General features: G+C 38.8%; 1 long non-coding RNA gene across 1 annotated transcript in view; it reads right to left on the bottom strand.

Annotated features, from left to right (window-relative positions):
- LOC106538519 (uncharacterized) overlaps window positions 1-9,585 on the bottom strand; it is a 32,767-nt gene extending 23,182 nt beyond the window's left edge. The window contains exons 1-2 of the long non-coding RNA XR_001312735.2: window positions 8,640-9,585; window positions 8,368-8,442 (exon numbers count right to left, since the gene is read on the bottom strand). This is a non-coding gene — a long non-coding RNA (uncharacterized LOC106538519). The remainder of the gene's footprint in view (window positions 1-8,367; window positions 8,443-8,639) is intronic.
- Window positions 9,586-22,025: the final 12,440 nt, after the last annotated feature.

The following is a 22,025-nucleotide window of genomic DNA, read 5'->3' as shown; positions in this document are numbered from 1 at the left end:
ATTTTGGATAGCAATCTTGTAGCCATGTGTATTATCAGTGCATTGGAGGCAGGTAATTGCCATTGTCAGATTCTCTCTTTCTGTTCAAAATAAGATTAAAGATCAAACGGTTCAGCATCTTTTAAGGTTAGAGATTGTGCCTTTTTGTGGAAGGTTTGAGTTTTTCGGGTTTTCCACATGTGTGGGTTTGCAGAAGGTTAGTTCTTTGTATTCTCTCACTGATGACTTTCAGTCTATATATTTTAGTGCAAACACCTACACACACATACCCTTTTGACTGCTTTTAGTTTGAATAAACCAGAAGCATTTGCAAAGGAGATCAAATAAAGATTGTCTCTAGAACAGAATAGTTGTCTAATATTTTGTACAGTACTTTCTTTGTTCTCTTTTAAGCTAGGTTGTAGAAATATATTTCCCTGAAAGATAATGAAAAGTTGCACTTTTCCAGAGCAGAGAGATAGACAGGCTGATTAGTGATTAGATTTATAGTGGCATAACAATAATTATGTTTCCTCCTCTTATTTGTCCCTACAGCAGGAACCCTATTGTGAGGTCTGTTGGGCTGAAAGAGAATGAGTGAAGCAATCACTTAATGAGTTTTGTGACTGAGAATAGACTACAAGTTGGGTGTCCCTACTCCTAGCCCTACTTCTTAGGCAGTGGTGGGATTCAGCCAGTTTGCACCACTTTGGGAGAACCGGTTGTTAACTTTCTGAGCAGTTTGGTGATCTGGTTGTTGGAAGAAATTATTAGGGCAGAGAATTGGTTGTTAGATTATTTGAATCCCACCACTGATCCCACCCACTTACATGGTATTACACCATGTAAGTGGGATTACCTCTCATTTCTTTTTTGGGTCCTCCATTCATTCTTGACTCTTGGCAATGTTTTGTAATGTTCTGGGGAAACTTTTTGCCACTTCTGGCTTCCTAGGACTGAAAGAGAGTCGCCCAAGAAGACATCCAGCTGGATTAGAACTTATAGGCAGTACTAGAATTTATAGTCTACCAGCCGAGTGCTCTTAGCTGCTACCCAAAGTGGCTCTCTCCCATTGTAATGCATATCCCAAGTATCAAATGCAAACTTTGCTGTATTATTTTGTACAATAGACTATATATTTGGGGATATTGTCTGAACTACTACAAAGGTCAAAGTCCACATTTTAAAGATAAAGTTCTTGCAATTGAAAATAGCAAATCTATGGAAAATTAGCAGCACGTTCCAACATAATTACATTTCATTAGAAAAGGATTTTTTTTAAAAAAAATAGAAGATGTGTTAAAAAGAGATTGAAAGGAAACATCAGGAGTTGGCCTAATGACCCTGTAGAGATTAGGAAGCTGTAAAAGATAGGAAGGCTTACAATGAGAATTTCATTAAAATATTCATAATAGGAAATCAGCCAGGAAAGTGTCTAGGCTCGTGATGGCAAACCTATGGCACGTGTGCCACAGGTGGCACGTGAAGCCCTCTCTGCGGGCACATGAGCTGTCACCCTGCTCAGTTCCAGCATGCGCGCATGCCTCCTGGTGGCCAGCTGGTTTTCAGGTCTCTGCCATGCATGCAGGAAACACATGCACATGTGGGAGATGTGGGTGCATGCACAGGGTGTGTGGGGGTCATGTGCACATGTGCAGGAGTCACATGCGCATGCACAGGGAGCATGGTGGTGCGACGTTTCCCTCCATGCCCTGCTTTTGGTCCCAGGAGGCTTCAGGGAGGCCTGTTAGGCCCAAAATGGGGTGCAGTGGGCGCGGTCCATTTTTGGTCCCAGTAGGCTTCAGGGAGGCCGGCTAGGCCCAAAATGGAGGATCACACGCATGTACAGAGGGGTCACGGGGGGGCTGCATGCATGTGGGGGAGAGGGGGAGCATGGGGGTTATGTGCACATGCACAGTGGGATGGGTTACATTGCATTGTGGGTGTGGGCACGTGCGTGTACTGTTGTACTCATGCACGCAATTTCAGCACACAAGGACAAAAAGGTTAGCCATCACTGGTGTAGGCTATTGGACAACAATAAAAAAGAGCCAAGTTGGATATGCAGATTGAATGGAAACTGAATAACTTATGTTGTTGCATACTACAGAAGATATATGAGCTGAATATGACCGCCTTTCTCAGGAAAGTAGTCCAAACAATTAAAGTGAGTTGATATGACAAACATTATAAACCATATTGAAGGACTATACAGTAACTAATTACCAGGTTTTGATAGTACATTGAAGTGTTTTCAAGGAACTCGCATATCAAATTGTTAATGTCCTAACAAAAATATTCAACTTCTAGAGAATGGGAAGATGGTCATTGTGGCACATTTTTTTAAAAGGAATTCAGAAGAGTTTGAGCAAATTAAAGACTAGTCAGTTTAATGGTCTGGATATGATGATGGAAATAGTAATAAAAGAAAAACATAGGGAAGAAAAAAGTTTGTTGTAGAAAAATAAGCATGTGGAGGGAGATAACTCTTTCAATATTGTCTATTTATATTTTTAAAAATCCTATTTAAAGGCTCTTGAGTAAACTTAGTAGTCACAGAATAAGAGAACTGTCCTTTTAGGATTAAAATCAGAAGACGAAAAATAGGAATAAAAGGGCAATTTTATCAATGGAGGTAATGAGAAGCAGAGTCCCTCAGAGGATCAGCCAGTCAGTAGTTTTAAAATTATCTTGATTTCAGGGTTACATAATGAGTTGGCCAACTTTGTGCATGATAAAACTCTTCATGATAGTAAAATTTAAAAGTTATTGTGAAGTGCTTCAGCATTATCTCTTTAAACAAGATGAATGGCCAACCAGATGGAAATTGTGGTTCAATTTAAGTAAGTGTAAAGTGGTATAATTGGTCATACCCACCCAATCCCCACTTCACACATTTACTGATGGGAATCTTAGCTTATCTGTTAGTCATCTGGAAAATAATTTAAGCTCATGGAAGATAGCACAATTAAAATATCAATTCTATATGTTAAAGAATATATATGAGGTACTTGCAAGTGCTTATTCTAGTAGTTTCTTATCAGCATTGTTCTATTCGTTCAACTGGGTGTAAAAGAAATTTTCATTCTTCTTATTTTTCTAATAAAGATATTCTCTGTCTCCTTATCCCTCCCCTTCATATTATTTTTTCAGAAGGATGTGAACAATCGACAGAAAGAAAGGTATGAACTTCTGAAATGAAGTCTGCATACATACACGAAGCAAACAATACACACACGATTAGAAACATACACAATTGCAAACAAAGTCCTTCAACATAATACTACCTCAATAAAAGGTAGTATTTACTTAATTAGGTATTCTAAAAGATTGCCATTATCAGTGTATCAGAAAAATCATAGCTTTTTATTTATGGGATTGTGGTTCAAACTTCACACCATTTTAAAAATATAGGCAAGGTTTTACATTGAGCTTGCCCTTAAAAAATTTAAATTTTGTTTCAAGAAATACTTTCTAGTGCAAGTAAGCAATTGATTTTCCCAAGGGGCAACATGAGAAATCAAGATTGTTGTGGAGTGCTGTCACTTCGCCTGGCTGCCACCCTGCAACCCTGCTATCCAGCTACCATGCCAACCTGCTGAAATTGCACTGTCCCCTGTCAAAGCTACCCCACATGCCCATCGCCAACACCACTGCCACCATGGGCCAGATAGGACAAATAAAAGGCCGTAGGTGGCCCACGAGTTTGTTCTAGTGATATAAATGACGAATATAAAGCTTCTCATCTGAATCAGAACCACAGTGGAGAGTCTAAGATTAAAGACTATCATCATTCATGTTCTCCATCCAGACTGAGTTGTAATATTTACTCTAAATGTCCAAAGTATGTTTGGCTCTCAGGAAAAACTCAGTGGTTTAATGCTGGAGCAATATGTATCCTTCTATAACAATTTTTGGAAAATTACTACTTTTCTTTTCCCACCATGTATACTTTTGTTTACAAGAAGTGAATAAGTAAGGAAGAAAATAAGGCATTTGCTTGTCATAGCTGTGAATTTTCATTTATTTTGAAGCATAAACAGGAGTACAGAAGCATGCTACAATCCATAAGTGATTGAACTCAGTGTCTCCTAGGATTGTTATGATAAGTGGAAGGCAGATTATTCACAAATATAGTATTGTCTCCTGTCCATCAGATCATTGTTGCAGAAGGCAAGGGATAAAAAAGACCATATAACTTGTAATTGTTTCGGAGGGGGGAAAGGTTTTTTTAAAAAATTAGAACATGGATATTTTGCTAAATAAAATGTTTTCAAATGAGACTAGAAATATCATAATCATTTCCCCACAAAAGGCTAACATTTTAATTCAGAATAGAGGTGGAAGTGACCTTGGAGGTCTTCTAGTACAACCCCTTGCTCAAGCAGGAGACCCGACACCATTTCAGACAAGTGGCTGTCCGGTCTCTTCTTTAAAAGTATCCATAACTTCTGAAAGCAAGTTGTTCCACTAGTTAATTATGTCACTGTTAGGAAATTTCTCCTTAATTCCAGATTGCTTCTTTCATTGATTAGTTTTTATCCATTGTTTCCTGTCCTGTCCTTTGGTGCTTTGGAAACCCTATCTTCTTTGTGGCAGCCCCTCAAATTCTTGAATACCATTATCATGTCATCCCTAGTCCTTCTTTTCTCTAGACTAGCCATACCCATCAGTGGTGGGATTCAAATTTTTTTACTACCAGTTCTGTGGGCATGGCTTTGTGGGTGGGGTGTGGCTTTGTGGGTGTGGCACAGGATGGTTACTACAAAATCCCCATTCCCTCCCCACCCCCTAACCTGCTTTCCAGCTCCGTTCTCCTGTTCAGGGCAACAAAAGGGAGGCTGGGAGGCAGAGGGGGCAGGGCCAGCCTATTTGCCGGTTCTCTGAACTACTCAAAATTTCCACTCCGATTCTCCAGAACCTGTCAGAACTGACTGAATATCACCTCGTCTTGCAACTGTTCTTCCTATGTTTTCATCTCCAGGCCTTTAATCATCTTAGTTTCTCTTCTCTGAACTTTTTCCAAAGTCTCAAAATGTGGAGACCAAAATTGTACGCAGTATTCCAGGTGTGGTCTTACTAAGGTCATTTTATAAAGCGGTACTAATACCTCACGTAATTTTGCACAGACAAAAATTTTCACTAAAACTTTTTATATACAGAGTCACAGAGGCAGAGCTCCAAAAATTGAATAGCTGTCCTTCAGCTATTTAAAGCATGGATTGCATGGGTGTCTTGCACTGGAAGCAGAGAAGGAGACTTCCTTCCATCTGTCCTTGTAAGACTAGAAAACTTCCAGACTTGTGAATTGAACTGAAAGGTATCTGTCAAAAGTGTCTCCTTCTGTATCCTAAATAACTTTCTGGGGTTTCAAGCACAGCTGCAAAAGTTTGCTTTAAAAACAGTCAGGTATTGATGTGACTGTTTATCCTATGCACACATGCAGTGAGGTTAGGGCTACAGTTAGTTATACTGTGGTGGAGCTGTCAATACTCTTCTAGTCTTATCTTCTCAAAAAGAAATATTTACTGTTGCTTGCTGCAACATTTGAAAGCCAGGTATCAATTTTCAAATATTTATATTCGCAAGTTATATGTACTGTATGTAAAAACAATGGATTTTTTAAGAATAACCAGAGATTCATATTACTGGGTTGTATATTTTTAACTAGTTTGCAAAAATGAAAAAAACCTTCCATGAACACTATATATATTGTTACAGTATATATGCATACAATGCAGTAGTGGGATTCAAAAATTTTTTTACTACTGGTTCTCTGGGCGTGGTTTGGTGGCGTGGCATGGCTTGGTGGACGTGGCTTGGTGGGCGTGGCAGGGGAAGGATACTGTAAAATCTCTATTCCCTCCGCACTCCAGGGGAAGGATACTGCAAAATCCCCATTTCCTCCCAATCAGCTGGGACTCCGGTGGTATTTACCGGTTTGCCGAACTACTCAAAATTTCCGCTACCGGTTCCCCAGAACTAGTCAGAACCTGCTGAATACCATCTCTGATATAATGTTTTGAATAACTATTCTTAGCATTCCAAGGCAAAATGTTGGTTATTGGGTTAAAGATGAAAAGATGAGAAACTGCAAACTGGAAGAAGAATGATGGGTGGGCACATTTCTTGGCCCTATAAAGTATCATAATAAAATAAGAGCCGTGATGGTGCAATGGTTAGAATGCAGTACTGCAGGGCAGAAAGATGTACAATATCTGAGACAGAAGATGCATATTGATGAATGCTAATTACAACTAATAAAATGTGTGTTTCATCCTTCAGATATATGAATCTATTATTATAATTCGACCCTGCAACCAGATTCTCTCCCACATATATACTAGATGTAATAGCATTAAGATCACAATTTCATATTGGTTCCCCGCATTTCATAGCACATGACGACAAAGGGACAAAGGAATAGATTCACCAATTCATGATAGTTTGTCTGCCATATTTAGATTTTGCAAATTCTCAGCTTTTATGTTCCACATTTTTCCAAATATTAATAACTAGAGATCTGGCCCATTATATAAATAGATTAAAGGAGCAGGAAAACTAAAAGACAAAAAATAGAAAAGTAGAAATGATTATATCACTTTCCATAGCACCATCTTTTGAAATAAGTAGAACAGATTCAAAAGATACATTCCATTGCTATTATGAACTTATCACTAATTTGTGAGAAGTGCATCATAAGTTATATAGATCAACAGTCCCAACTTATATGGCTCTGTGGACTGGCAGCGGTGGCAAGGGGAAGAAGGGATGATTTCATGTTCGCACATGCACAAATGGAGCTTTGCACACTCACCTGCTGCTTGTGCAGCCTGTCCCAACGGATTGCAGCCTGGAGGTTGGGGATGCTTGATATACACTACTGTATATTATATGTCAGCATTGCATAGTAAATTATTACAACCATACATTCTTTAGTAGAAGACTAATCAAAGTCTTATTGTTAGACTCATAAGCTCACAGAATGACATTTTCCAATGAACGACTTTCAAAAGTGTATATATATTATTCACTTAAATATCAGTTTCATAAATTTAGCCAACAAGCAGCCTATCTTTTTATAAAGTTTTTATAGCTAGGGATATTTCTATGTTCTTGTGGTACTATGCAACTTTACCCATTCTGAAATCTTTTTGTCCTACTCTTTTACTATATGTTTCTGCCAGGATGCAGATACCTCACTGATTCCTCATTAATCAGAAAATGCCTTGGCTTTTCCATCAGATTCTAATGAATTACACAAATGTTATGAACTATAGCAATAACTTTAAGAGATCAGTAAAGATGTTACAGGGTCAAAGAAAATACCCGTCATGTTTCAGATTTTCCACCTCTAAGTTCAGTTTAGGGACGCAGTGGCTCTGTGGCTAAGACACTGAGGTTGTCAATCAGAAAGGTTGGCAGTTCGGCGGTTCGAATCCCAGTGCCGCGTAATGGAGGGAGCTCCCGTTCCTTGTCCCAGCTTCTGCCAACCTAGCAGTTCCAAAGCATGTAAAAAATGCAAGTAGAAAAATAGGGACCACTTTGGTGGGAAGGTAACAGCGTTCCGTGTGCCTTCAGTGTTTAGTCATGCCGGCCACATGACCACGGAGATGTCTTCAGACAGCGCTCGCTCTTTGAAATGGAGATGACCACTGCCCCCTAGTGTTGGGAATGACTAGCACATATGTGTGAGGGGAACCTTTGCCTTTACCTAGTTTCTTATTTTTACAACCCATTAGATTCCTACCCATTCCTCATGTTTAATTACTCCTGGACCAACTGATAACTTTCTCTTCTTTCAAATAAGCTGAACTGCAAATTGTTTGATTTTCTGAACACCTGCAAATTTCATGCTGTCAAGTCAGCATAAGCTACAGGCTCAATTTGATAAAAGATGAAACAAATTAAAATGAAACAGTTCAATAAGAACTTTTCTAAAATCAGGGCTACTGTGTTTATACTTTATGAACACTGTTTATGAACTTTATGGACATTTAATATAATGATTCGATTTTATTTACTGTTTAAAAAACTAAGACACACATCCATGTGAATGGGGAAGAAGTGGACATGGCTCTTTTTGACATTAACTGAGTGTGTTTGTACTTCCAATTCTTGTTTTTAAATATCGGCCTTGCAATTACTGATGCCAACTTAAACAGTATCCCAGATTTTGTAGTGATTGTTGGAACAGTTTTAATGTTCTAAAATAAATTGAAATAAATAAGGCTTCTTATTTAATTGCTGTCTGCATTTAGTTTTCTCAAAAATGCTTTGAATATGTCTCACTTGCCTTGGCTGACCCGTATTTATATAGCTTTAGCATTTTAGTGAAATGGTGGGCTAATATGAAATACTAGGAAGCTCATATGATACAGTACTTACAATTACATGTGGTGAAATGAATGTGGAACACAGCCATGGTGTTAAATTGTATGTTTATACCAGGCATCCAAACATCTGTATAGAAAAGACAGAAATAAGAGAATTATGGTTATTCCATTGTTTGTGGGAAAGCTGTGTGAGAAACATGATTTCTCCTTCAATAATCACACATATTGTTGCCTTTCCTTCCTACTCTATGAATGAGAAAATTTGTTGTACATATTTCATTTCCACACAGTTTTGTAGTAGGTCATGGTAATATATTACTGTACCTTAAAGAAGGGTTTATCCGAGGCATTTTGATCCTCATGTGAAAGTCACAATGGTACTCTTCCATTTCATGTAGAGATTCTGTTGGGATGTCAGTCAAATCTTGGGATCGTATTTTTCTTCTGACACACTTGGCCTGTAGCCAAGATAGAGAAGTGGAGGGCAATCTATATACACATGACATTGTCTTCCAGGACTTCACTGCTACACCGTTAATACCTCTCCCCAGCATATATCTGCTTCCTGAAGAGTATAAAGCAATGACACAAAATCATATATTTATAAAGTAATAGAATTCTGAAACCAACTCCATTGAAAGCTATATTGGACATCTGATTCAAATGTGTACAAACTAGGTAGCAATTTCCAATTGAGAAAATAAGTTTGTCTTTATTCCAGGTTCCATATATGATTGTTTAAAGATTTCTGAATGTTTTAGTGATAAACACATTGGTTCTAACTTATGGAGTAATTCTCTCCTGCATACAATGAGAGACTAATGATGGTTTTCTTTAGATGATGGAGCTTCTTCCTACCATTGTTGATCTGTCAATGTGAATGAGATTATTAGAGTTTTATCAAATTCTAACATTATTCAAGCATATAAAAAAGTGGAAAATTAATTTAATTTTACATTTGAGTAAAAAAATGTCTCCCATTTTATGTCCTTGTTAGTAATTAGCTAGCATAATTTAAGACATGTCAGTGCCTCGGTCAGTGATTGTATAATTGATGATCCAATGTGGTGTAGTGGTTAAGGTATTGGATTTGCCCCAGGGAATTTATGAGGTTCCTTCCAGAAATAGAAGCTCACAAGGTGAGTTTGAGCCAGTCATTCTAACTCGGGCCATCTGACTTTACAGGATTGTGGTTGTGGAGAAAACTAAGAGGAGAGAATGCTATGTATCAGTGACGTGCGGTGAGGGATACCGTTGGTGAGGCAAGAGCGCGGCAGCGGCGAGAAGCAACGTCCCCGCCGCTGTGTCCAACAGGCGTCTCTCGTTTATGATGGACATAAACGCGAGATGCCTGTTGGACACAGCGGCAGGGGTGTTGCTTCTCGCTGCTGCCGCGCTCTGTCGCCTCGCCCCCCGCCTCCTCCATCCCCGCTGATATTCTTGGGAGCAGGTCGGGTGGCTGGCTGGCTGGGAGGAGAAGAGCGGTGAGTCTTTGTGCCGGCTCGCCAGCCAGGCAGGGAGCAGGTCGGGTGGGGGTGGCTGGCTGGCTGGCTGGGAGGAGAAGAGTGGTGAGTCTTTGTGCCGGCCAGCCGGCCGGCCAAGCAGGGAACAAGCCGGGTGGGGGTGAGTGGCAGGCTGGCTGGGGAGGGACTCACCGCTCTTCTCCCAGCCAGCCAGCCACTCACCCCCACCCGACCTGCTCCCTGCTTGGCCGGCCGGCTGGCCGGCACAAAGACTCACCACTCTTCTCCTCCCAGCCAGCCACCCGACCTGCTCCCAAGAATATCAGCGGGGATGGAGGAGGAAGACATGATTTGCTGCTCCCAGATCAGGAGGCGGGAGAATCAGTGCCTCTTTTGCATATTAAATCTTTTGCTTTTTAACTCCGCCTTAACTTTTAAAAGGCGAAAAATTTCTTAAGCAAAAGAGGCCCCGAGTTCTCTGGCCTCCTCCTAGTTAACACTGAGAGCAGACACCAAGCCACTGTGACTTGAAATCTGGTAGCAACTATCCTGGCTTTAATTCATTAAAAAAAATATTTAAAACTCTTTCCTTTCTCTCAGGAGACTGGGGAGGCTCCGCCTCCCTTGCCTCTAGTGACTGCACGTCCCTGCTATGTATGCTACTGACCTCCTGAACAAAAGGCAAGATAATAATTGCTCTACCCAGCTAACCACATTAAGTAATTACTCATTTACAAGCAAGATGATAAAAGAGGATTGTGTTTTAGATTCTTTTTTCCCCTTTTTACTTCATCTTAGATTCTTTTTCGGGTATCTGTATTTATGCCACAAAAAAGTAATAAACTTTGTTGAAAAAAGTAGAAGACTGTGGAGAGAGAAGTAGATAACTCTCCATTGTATTGGTCTGTTTTTCATTAAATGGGACAACAGAGCTGTATAATTTGTAACTACAGGAAGATAAATGCTATTGATGGTGAAGCCTTCATATATACAGAGAAAGAAACAAAGAGGAGTAATTGAATGACAAGCCAGTGTAATGGAAAAATAATGTGTGCTGACTCATATAGCAGCACCACTAAATTTACTCAAGAGTATCATACATACGTACGCATGCAGATGTATTGGTGAAATAAGAATGATTGCCACATGCTGGATCCATAAAGCAAGTCATTTTTAATAAAGCACAGAAGTTAAATTACTATTGAAATAACAAATACTTTATAAAGAAAAGTGATTCTCACATGGTTTTCTTTGGACTGCACTTGCATTGTGAAGTGCTGAACAATGTTTTATGTATTATGCCAGCTGGTAGAAAACCTTCTAAACTGCTTGACTCTTCCCATCTTCTCCTCCATTCTATTTTGTTTTCCCATTTCTTTCCATCCCTTCCTCTATAACTCCACTATAACGCCACTCTGTATTTTTCTTAATTTTCTTTGCTGTTTCAGTTGGAAGAAAGGAGGGGAATATGTGTAAATGTGTCCTTGTTGTAATAGGTGTTTGCACATTAGAAAATGGCTAGTACATGTGTGAGATACCAATTTATCTATGTGTATGCATATAGATGAGGTCAATGGATTTCTCAAATGGGTACTATATTTTACAGCAAATTAGCTTTAATCAACAAGTACAAACTCAACCATATAGTGTTTATTTGTTTGCCCTGTCCTATATGCAGAGGGATCACTTTATCAGGGAGTAAATAGCTCCAGGATGGTTTGAGTTGGAACTGGAAATTTAGGTTGAAAAAATGAGGAAGTTGGCAATTGAGCAAATGTTTGTGTATGTTTATACCTACATTGCTGTCTCCTATTCCCTTTGTTGGAGAATTATGTGAAAAACAAAAGGATTATCTAACTCGGGAGCAAGGTGTAGCTGTATGAAACAGCCCATCCTCTTTCTTTCCTCCAATAAACAGCTCAGAAGATTACTGAACAAGTTTTATTCTTGGGGGAACCTTCTTAAAGATCATAATTTATTGGAATTTGAACCTGTCCCACAGTACTGTGGGAAATCATGGTGTCTGCCTTGTGTTCTGAGAATAATCTTATGTAAATAAGTATAAAAGAACAGGATAAAGTTTTTTGGTTGGGAAAAAATCATACTCCAGGAATTTATGACTTAAAAACTTGAACTTTCTTTGAAAGTTTCAGGTTTAACTATCCAGGTGTTAAGTAAGAGAAAAAGTCAGTTGTTTTGGAGGTCATTACATCTATATACACCAAAACACTTGGATTTTTAACAGTAGGGCAGTGGTGGGTTCCTAATGGTCCAGTCCAGTTTGACCGAACCGGTAGCGGTTTGGTGGCCTGGGTCGCTGCCTGCCACGCTCCTGATCGGTTCTTCTGGTGGTGCCTATGGAAGAGCCATCTTTTTCTTTGTTTCTGCGTATGTGCAGAACAATTTTTATTGTATTGCGCATGCTCACACAGTGTGCATCAAGTGCATATCAGTGGTGGGATTCAGCCAGTTCGCACCTATTCAGGAGAACCGGTTGGTAACTTTCTAAGTAGTTCAGAGAACCGATTGTTGGAAGAAATCTCCTTTTGTTTTTTTCCACTTTACAGGGCTAATCCTGTAAGGAAGGCAGGAAGGAAACATTCTAGTGTTGTTTCTAGCCTAATCTTTATTGACCTGCTTACAGAAACTGCCTCTCCGGTTAACCCTTATTACATTGTAACAGCTAAGGCGAAGCGTCCATCGACCTGAGTGACCTTGAGTTGGCCACGCCCACCCAGTCACATGACCACCGAGCCCCACCTACCCAGATGGTCATTAGGGCAGAGAACTGGTTGTTAAATTATTTGAATCCCATCACTGGTGCATATGCGTGCTGGATGCCCATGAGCAAACCAGCTGGCGGAACCCACCCCTGCAGTAGGGCAACTATTTTTGAACCAAGATACCTCAAATGGGCTAATCTATAGAATGCATCCAAAATCTAACTCCCATGGAATTCATGACATAGTACAAACTGTCATAAAACATTGACGGTGGCTATCCCCTGTTGTTTGACTGTGCTATACAATTGAACATGGGGGACTTTTAAAGCAGCTACACCTCTGGAGTTTTTAAGACATTTTCCAGTGAAAGCAATATATTAGAAATTCTGTCATTGTTGAAGGCATTGAGGAATCTGATAAGGAAATAACTCTGAAACCATTGACAGGGTCATGGGTTGTCTAGTTTTAAACACAGCTCTAAGCACAAGTCCTTTGTTTCAGAAATAAATCTAGTGGAATCTGGTGGGATTACTTCCAAATAAATATTCATAGAATTACAGCTTAAAGTTCTTCGCCTGTAAATCCTGTAGCCACCCTGGACATGTTTTCTCAAAGACCACGAATTTCAAAAGAACTTCATTCTATGAAGATATGCATACAATTAATTGCTACCTTAAGAAAGCCCATCGACTAAAACCAAACCAATTGGTGGGTCGATGGGTTTTCCTAAGGTGGCAACTTCATAGAAGGAAATTGGTTTGGTTGATTTGCGAATCAATTAATGAATGTGCTATCAATTTATTTATGACTACCCAATCTGGAGGGAGACTCAATAGCTAAACTTGTCGATCACAAAGGTTGGCAGTTTGGCGGTTCGAATCCCTAGCACCGCATAACGGAGTGAGTTCCCATTACTGATCCCAGCTTCTGCCAACCTAGCAGTTCAAAAGCATGTAAAAATGCAAGTAGAAAAATAGGAATCACCTTTGGTGGGAAGGTAACAACGTTCTGTGCACCTTCGGCATTGAGTCATTCCAGCCACATGACCACGGAGATGTCTTTGGACGGTACTGGCTCTTTGGCTTTGAAACGGAGATGAGCACCGCCCCCCCTAGAGTCGGGAACAACTAGCACATATGTGCAAGGGGAACCTTTACCTTCACCTTACCCACTCTGGACTACAAAAATACAGATGGCCATTAGAAGGAAACAAAGGAGCTTCAACTCAAATGTATTGTTTTAATTTACCAAAAAAAGGAGACAGCTGCCACAGCAAATATTCCAAATTTAATGGATCAGGCTTTCACCTCTTCCTAAGCAGACCATATCTGAGAAGAACAAAACCCTTTTCTGCTTAGCTGGATCTCCTTATTGCCAAACATTTGCTCACTTTATTCTGTCTAGACTTTTATTTAAAACCAAAATGAAATTAAGATCAGACATTAAAATTAACCCCTCAAATGTGTCCTTTCGTAATAGGCTTTTTAAGATACATTTTTATTTGGCCTTAAGAAAAACTTGACTCAGAAGATAATAGTTTCATTTTCTAAAGAAAGCACACTTAGAAATGTTGAATTGTTCCAGCATTTATTAAACAGACTCCTTCTGTGCAATTTTGAAGCCTGGGATTTTTCATTACAAAATCCATTTAGAATTGTTTCCAGAGATGAAGATGTTTTAGTATATTACATAATTAAAAAGAAACAACAATAGCAATGATGTTATTCTATGTGAAATGCTTGTCTTTAATTAAAAATGCATATTATTCCCACGAAGCAGCAGCATCCTACCAGCTCTGGAACTCATGCAAATTAATAGAATCTATTTTTGCTTTTGTTATATTTTTCCTGGCATGAACTTTTAATGCAAGATTTGCTAGGGATTGCATTCTTTTTTATTATCTCTGTCTTCCATTTAGAAAGCATTGTCCAGAATACCAGACATTTATACTGATACAGATGTTTATACTGTAGCAACATTTCAATTGCTATTAACAATAACATTTAGGCTTATATACCACCCCATAGCACTTTATAGCACTGTCTGCATGGTTTATAATATAGAAGAATTATTTGCATATTTCCCCCAACATTCTGGGTCCTCATTTTACCCATCTTGGGAGGATGGAAGGCCGAGTCAACCTTGAGTCGGTGAGATTTGAACTACCGAACTGCAGCTAACAGTCACCTGAAGTAGCCTGCAGTACTGCACTCTAACCACTGCACCACCTCGGCTCATAAGACTAAAACCTGAAAATTGGGACAGGTTACAAAACCTGTGAAACATGTAAATAAATAATACATACACAGACACAAACACAAATGCAAACAATATCATGAACAGCATAAGCCAGCTATTTAATAAGAGAGTACGCCATTGGTTTCCATAAATATAGAAACAAATAGCAGGTTTGTGTATAATGCATGGGGCGGGGGGAGATTTACATATCATATATGTATTGTAAGATTCCAAAATGAGCCAATTTGTCCACATTTTTACATAGGGACCTGTAGGAGTTAACCTGGAGAGCACTTTCTATAATGCCTTCATTACACTGCCATTCCATAGTTTAATGAGTTAATTTTGAGAGAAAGGTTTATAACTTAGTTTTATACTACAGTAGATGTGGGTTTTATGAGTTTTATCAGTCTGGCAAGATAGAGCCAGCTATTACAAGATAGCTAATCAATGGCGCCAGATAAATGAGGGGCGGAGGGGAGCTGGAAGATAATGTAAATACCACTGGGAACTTTACTCAGTAGATATTTTACCATGCACTACTTTTCACTGTTACATTTGGAATTGCTTACCCTGTATTTGATACTAAAAAATGTGCATGATGTCTTTCAAAAAATCTTTGCCTCAAATGATATTTTTTTTTAAAAAACTTGCTTTGGCCACATTTGCTAAATCTTTAACTAAAATCATGAAATACCTAAACAATTTTTCAGAAGGACATATTCCATGACAAATTACAGCATGTAGTTCTGTAATTCCTTACTCTGTACAGATGGACATGTCATGTTGAACTAACTAATTATTAATTAATTAATTAATTAAAAGATTTCTATTTTTCCACTTCCTTTCTACTCTAGTCTATTTTATTTTAATATTTTTTACTTTCTTTTTAATATTTTATTTTATTTATCAGATATATACACCATCCATCTCCCTATCCAAGTGATTCTGGATGGTTTACAGGTTAGAACCAAAAAACCGTATTTAAAAAGACATGGTTAAAAACAGCTAAAAACAGAGTTAAAAACAAGGGTCTGGATAACCCTAAACAGGGCTACTGGATGACAGTCTACAGCAGTTTCACTGCTTTTACTACTGCTAGGCAGCTCTTGATAGTGGCTTTGAAAAAATATTTTTATATATAAATACAGTACTTATTTTGGTAAATGTTAATAAATATATTTAGAAATTAAGAGATGATAGATAAATAGATGGATGGATGGATGGATGGATGGATGGATAGATTAGACAGATAGATAGAAGATAGACAGACAGACGGACAGGATCCCCAGTGTTTGTGTTAACATTTACCACAATAAGTACAGTATGTCATTGAGTAACACTAACATTGTAGTAATTGGGTTGTCCCTTGGAGATTTATTTATGTATTTTGGATAGAGCATTCCACATCAGGCACTAAAACAGAGAAGCCATTATAATAATTTTGCAAGCATTTCCAATATTATTGGAGAAATGGTAATCTTGTCCCACAATCTGACTTCATTATATTTCTCACTGTAACAGATGTAGAATTCTGTCACTGACAGTATAGCCGACATATGCTCCAAGCTGATATCTTCACTGTTTTTCATTTAGAAACCAACTTTTCCTTCTCTGTTTTATGACAATTCTTTCAAGCGGTCAGGACTCCCAGGCCCAAGTACATTATGTTTCATAGATGTAGTATTATTGTGGGTTTTTTTTTTCACTTTTGGATGATACTAACGGAAGGTCCCTATTTTTTTTTAATAGGTAGAGAAAACAAGCTTGAAAGGCAAACAATGAAATGGATTGGACAGTACTAACATTTTCTAGAAGGAATTAAATTTGGATTTGCTGATAAAATATACTTGTAAAATCAAAAAGAGACCAATGGTTGAAAAGGCTGCCCAGAACTCTTCTTCTCACTTAGGAATTGGGGATCAAGAAATTAATTTCTTCTCCCAACCCTGTCTCTGAATTTCAAATATGAACACATCTGCAGTTATAATAATAGACACAAAGAATGTCCAGTAAAAATAATTGCCTGGAATAAATAACCTAACTAGCACAGCCTTTGAACTATGGTGCTGGAGAAGACTCCTGTGAGTCCCTTGGACTGCAAGGCGATCAAACTGGCCAGTTCTAGAGGAGATCAACCCTGACTGCTCTTTAGAAGGCCAGCTCCTTTTTTATATATATAAAGTTTTTTTATTTTTTTCATTTTCATAACATATAACCACATGTATACTATTGCATAGCCAACATTGTATTGTATTATTAAATGTTTACATCAATTCATCTTACCATCAACTCCCAAAAACAATTATTGCCTCTTCTGCTCTCCATACTCCATATTTGTACCTTATCCATCACTTTCTTCTCCCTCTCTCCTCCCCCTCCCTACCTCCTTTCTTCCCTCTGTCACCCTTCTCTTCTCTTCTCTACTTCCCCTTCCTCTCTCCTTCTCCTCTCTCCCCTTTCCACTGCTCCTTTCTCTTCTCCTCTCTCCCCCCGCCCTCTCTCCTATCCCTCTCTTCTTCCCTTTACCTCTCTTCTCTACTTCACACTCTTCATCTAATTTACTTGGTGTATTTCAGCTTCTGAGCAAGCTCCATTTTATGTTGATGGTATTTATAATTCCTTTTCAATATACATATTTAATTTTAACATATATCTTCCTCTTTCTTTTTTTTTAAAGAGAGAACAAAAAGGTATACATAGTCATTATATTTTTAAAAAACCCACCCACCCCTGCCTAATTTTGGCCAAGATGTAGACCTGGTTACAATTCCCAGCTACTCTCATCATTACGTTTATATAATTATACATCCTTACACTTGTAATTCTGTCTTTAAATCTCAATAGTTTCCCATTGTAAATATATTTCATGTTCCCCCTCCATTTTCCATATCTTGGTTTAGATTACCCTTAATTGTCTATAAATGGCAATCCTTACTGTTCAATGTTCATTACAATTCCCTTAGTCTACTATACAAACGGTACACATCTCACTTTGTTCATCATCTTAAAAGTTCTATATATGTCCATGTTTCATATATTTTAACCCATGCTTAATTATCCTTTTATTGTCATATTCAATCAATTAGCAACTCAGTTTAATTATCAGGTATAAAAGTGAATCACAAACCTCTGCTTTACAATCTACCCATATCAGTTTCATATTTGTCAATATTCCATATGTTTTACCTTTATTTAATTATCTTTCCATTATCATATTCAATCAGTTAGCAACTCCATTTTATTGTCATATTTAGGAATAAACTCCTTATCTTAGCTTTATATTTTCCCATATAATAATTTCTAGTTGGCTGATTTTTTCCTAGTAAGTCTTTTGCCCCACTTCTCCATTCCTGCCTTCTCTCTTTTCTTTGTTTTGACATGTCTACCCTCTTCAATTTTCCCCAAGCCTCCGTCAAAAAGATCTTTTATATTTCCCTTTGTTGGGGCGTAACCTCCTATTTCAATTTTCCTTATGACACTGTCAATCTCCAAAATATATTTTGTCTGCTTTTTATTCCCTTTTGTTGGGACAGATCCCCCCTTTACAATTTTCCCTATACCACTGCCAAGCCTTATGGAGTTTTTGGTCTGCTTTTTATTTCCCACCGTTCATACCCCTTCATTGTCCCTCCCCCCTTCTTCCTTCCCTTCTTCCTTAAATACCTGCTTCTCTGAATTCAGAATTCTATTTAGGCTTGATTTTAATGATTTATGCATTTTTTAAAATAATTTCATGTAGTTCTTCAAATTCCCACTTTTCTATAATGTCCAGTCCCAAAGTTACACCAAAGTTAGTTATACAATTCTTATTTCAGAGTTCTGGTCCACCTTAAATTTATCTGCTTCAGCTGCTGTGGGAAAGAGAGACAGGAGCCATCTTGGTCTTTTGTTCTTCCTTAATGTCCAGTTCCAAAATTGCAGTTAGTTATACCAACCTTATTTCGATATTCTGGTCTACGTTAAATTTAGTTAATTCAACTACTGTGAAAACGGAAGAGAAGCTGGAGCCATCTTGATCTTTTGCAGACAAAAAAAGAGAAAAAAAGACTTCGTATTTCCCCGGTTCTTGATTTTGTTATTATTTTTTCCTTGGTACTTTCTGCTTCTCGTTGATTATAATTGCTCAAAATATATTAATTGGAACAAACTTGCATACAGCCACATTTCGGTATGTTTCTCTTCCCTCCTGCTTTTCCAAGTTCTGATTTATGGCAGTTGGTTAATTAAAATTTCCCACACAGGCAAGATTAGGTTATCAGTTGTCAGTAAGGAGATGGTGTTTTGTTCTTGATCTTTCTCCCTTGTTGCATTCCAGTTCTCATTAATTGGAGTAGCTTAAGATATGTTAGTTAAAAGACACTCAGACAAAGCAAATCTTCATGCTCCTAGACTCCTTTAAAAGCACAAACTTTTCAAGTCCAAAACCAAATTTAAAGTTTTGTTTAAGTGAGTTGTGTTTAAGTGGGTTTGTCACTTCTCTTCTTTCTCCTTTCTGTCAAAATTATTTCAAGCAAATAGCACTCTTTGGGGCTAGTGATTCAACCCTCCATTTTCCCCTTCTTCTTCTTTTTTTTTTTTTTTTGCAAAAATCCCGATCTGTCCATCAATATTATTTATGCTCCCAAGGTTCTTTGCCTTTTCAAAATTCTGATTTTTAGCTGTGGGTTAATAGATCTGACCAGGCTTTCATCTTGACTCTGCACACTCCTGTTCAGCTGCTTTGGCCTGGAGCCAGCTCTTGTGCAGCATGTTGCCATGCTGCCACCCCGGTTCCGATTCAGAGGGCAAATTTCTGACCTATGAGGAACCTGTTGCACTCCCTCTGGATCTGATGAGACACTGCCCCTTCTTCACCACCCCCCAGGGGGGGTCTGATCCAAAAACAGATCTCGGAGACAGTTTGTCAGACAGGGTTCATGTGAGACTCTTCTGAGCTCACATCCCCCACGTCTGTCCAGCTGGAGAACTTCAGGTCGACTCAGAAGTCCAGATCCTGAAGATGAAACTCAAGCACTTTGGCCACCTAATGAGAAGGAAGGGCTCACGGGAGAAGAGCCTAATGGTGGGAAAGATTGAGGGCAAAAGAAGAACTGGACGACAGAGAATGAGGTCACTGGATGGAGTCACTGAAGCAGTAGGCATGACTTAAATGGACTCAGGGGGGTGGTAGAGGACAGGAAGGCCTGGAGGAATGTTGTCCATGGGGCGCAATGGGTCGGACATGACTTTGCAACTAACAACAAAGCACATCCTATTTCTCCTGAAGTTAGATTTGTGTCCCATACTCCTTTTATAAACACACCATTAGGCTAAACAGCATAAACTCTAGACATTATGCTGAGTAACTCTATTCCCTGGCCCTTGTCTTTTAAAATCCCAGTTAGCTGCCTCATTGTTAGCTTCATTATTCATCTGCTAATTTTTCAGTTGGTTGATTGATGAAATTAAAAGGGTGTGATTAATCATAGCAATGTTTTGGTCATCATCAAAATGTTAGCCATATTAGGAGTCGACCTGAAATAAATTTCCTTGGTTAAAATGCCAATAACAGACATCGCATGAAGATGTTCAGATAAGGCCGTGATGGCGAACCTATGGCACGCGTGCCACAGGTGGCACACAAAGCCATATTTGCTGACACACCAGCTGTCAGTTCCAGCGTGCATGTGTGCCCTGGCCAACTGATTTTTTGCCCTTCCGGAGTGCCGGGGGAGGCCATTTTTGCCCTCCACAGGCTTCAGGAAAGCCTCTGGAGCCTGGGGAGGGGTCATGCACGCATGTGCGTGCAGGGGGTTGCACATGCATGCATGGGGGGTCGCGTGCACATACACAGTGGGCGGGGAGGATTGAATTGGTTTGGGCACTCAGACGCAATTTTGGCATGCCCTAAGAAAAAGGTTCACCATCACTGAGATAAGGTAAGAAACCCAAGCAATAACAATTACTAAAGGAATTCCTTGCTCTCGTGGATGTCAGTCTGTTAACATGTACTATATACATTTTTGCAGCAAACTCAATCAGAAAAAAAATGCTCAGTTTTCTTGAAAATTGCAGCATCTGGTTTGCAAAAGTGAATAAATACGCAGCGCCCTCTCTGATGGCACAGGAGCCGTCGCCCAAGTTCAGCTCTTCTTGTTCATGCACGTGCGTCTCCTGCCACCCAGCTGATCTTTAGGTCTCTGCCATGCATGCACAGGGGTGCATTCAGAGGGCGTGTGTGCATGCGCAGAGTGGGGCACATGGGTGGGGGGCAAGGCGCATGCGCAAAGGACAAACACGCATTGCATTTTGGGGGTTTGGCCGCACATACGTGCGTTGGGCACTCGGTTCGGAAAAGGTCAGCCATGACTGCCCTAAGTGCTGTTGAAGAGAGACAGATTTTGTATTTAGTTCAACTTGTGAACTTAATTCTTTCCTAATTAGGGATTTCGGTTCCATTCCTTTGTAGGTGTAAAAGCATCTTGGTGAGGAATTATTTAAGATGAGAAATGACTGGCAGGAAAATATTTCATGATATTGTTTTTTTTTAAATCTAAAGAAAGAAATACATACACGAGTAACCTACTGTATATATCTTGACTATTAAAATCAACAAAGGCAAATTAGTCTGTTGTTCTGACTGGTAAATGTTTTAAAAATATAAAGATGCAGAGGCTGGGACACCATCTTGAACTCTTTGGAGAAAAAGCAAAATATAACTCCACTAAGCCATGCAGATTAATGTACTGTACCCTTTTGTTTGTATGCTGTAAAAATGTCAGGCTCTAAGTATCTTTTGTATGTTGTGTTAGTCTGCCATCTACTGGTATAGATCAGAGATCCTTTATCTATATTTGTAAGGGGTAGCAGAGGGATGGAGGTAGGGGGCAAATCCATTTTAAAAACTCTGTGATTTAAATGTTCGTTTTGAAAAGTTCTATATGCCACTGGTTGACTCTCCTTTCTGCTTGTTAAAAGGTTCATATTTAGTGTTTAAAGATCTCACAAGTTCTAGATGTTAAACTTTGGAAAGATGTTATATAAGCAATATTGATGAAACTTAAAATCAGAAAGTGCTGTTATCTAACCTGGCCAATGCAGTTTTTGATGTTTTCTAATCCCATGCTTTGTAGATTTTAATCTACATTTTAATAACTGGAAAACAGTATGCTTCTGAAAACTAATCCCTTGTAGTACATAATTCTTCTTTAAACAGCACCCCGTGATGAAACTGATAGTTGTAAATACCTGTTCCAGTTTAGACAATTTATTTGTGAATGTTAGAAGCAGATTTATTGTATTTA

Source organism: Thamnophis sirtalis, unplaced genomic scaffold (assembly GCF_051295495.1).
Source record: "Thamnophis sirtalis isolate CommonGarterSnake01/CBP01778 unplaced genomic scaffold, rThaSir2_p1.2 scaffold_5, whole genome shotgun sequence".
In the NCBI taxonomy this organism is placed as follows: Eukaryota; Metazoa; Chordata; class Lepidosauria; order Squamata; family Natricidae; genus Thamnophis; species Thamnophis sirtalis.
Note: the sequence above shows the minus strand (reverse complement) of the source record. Positions and strands in the feature narration are given on the sequence as shown.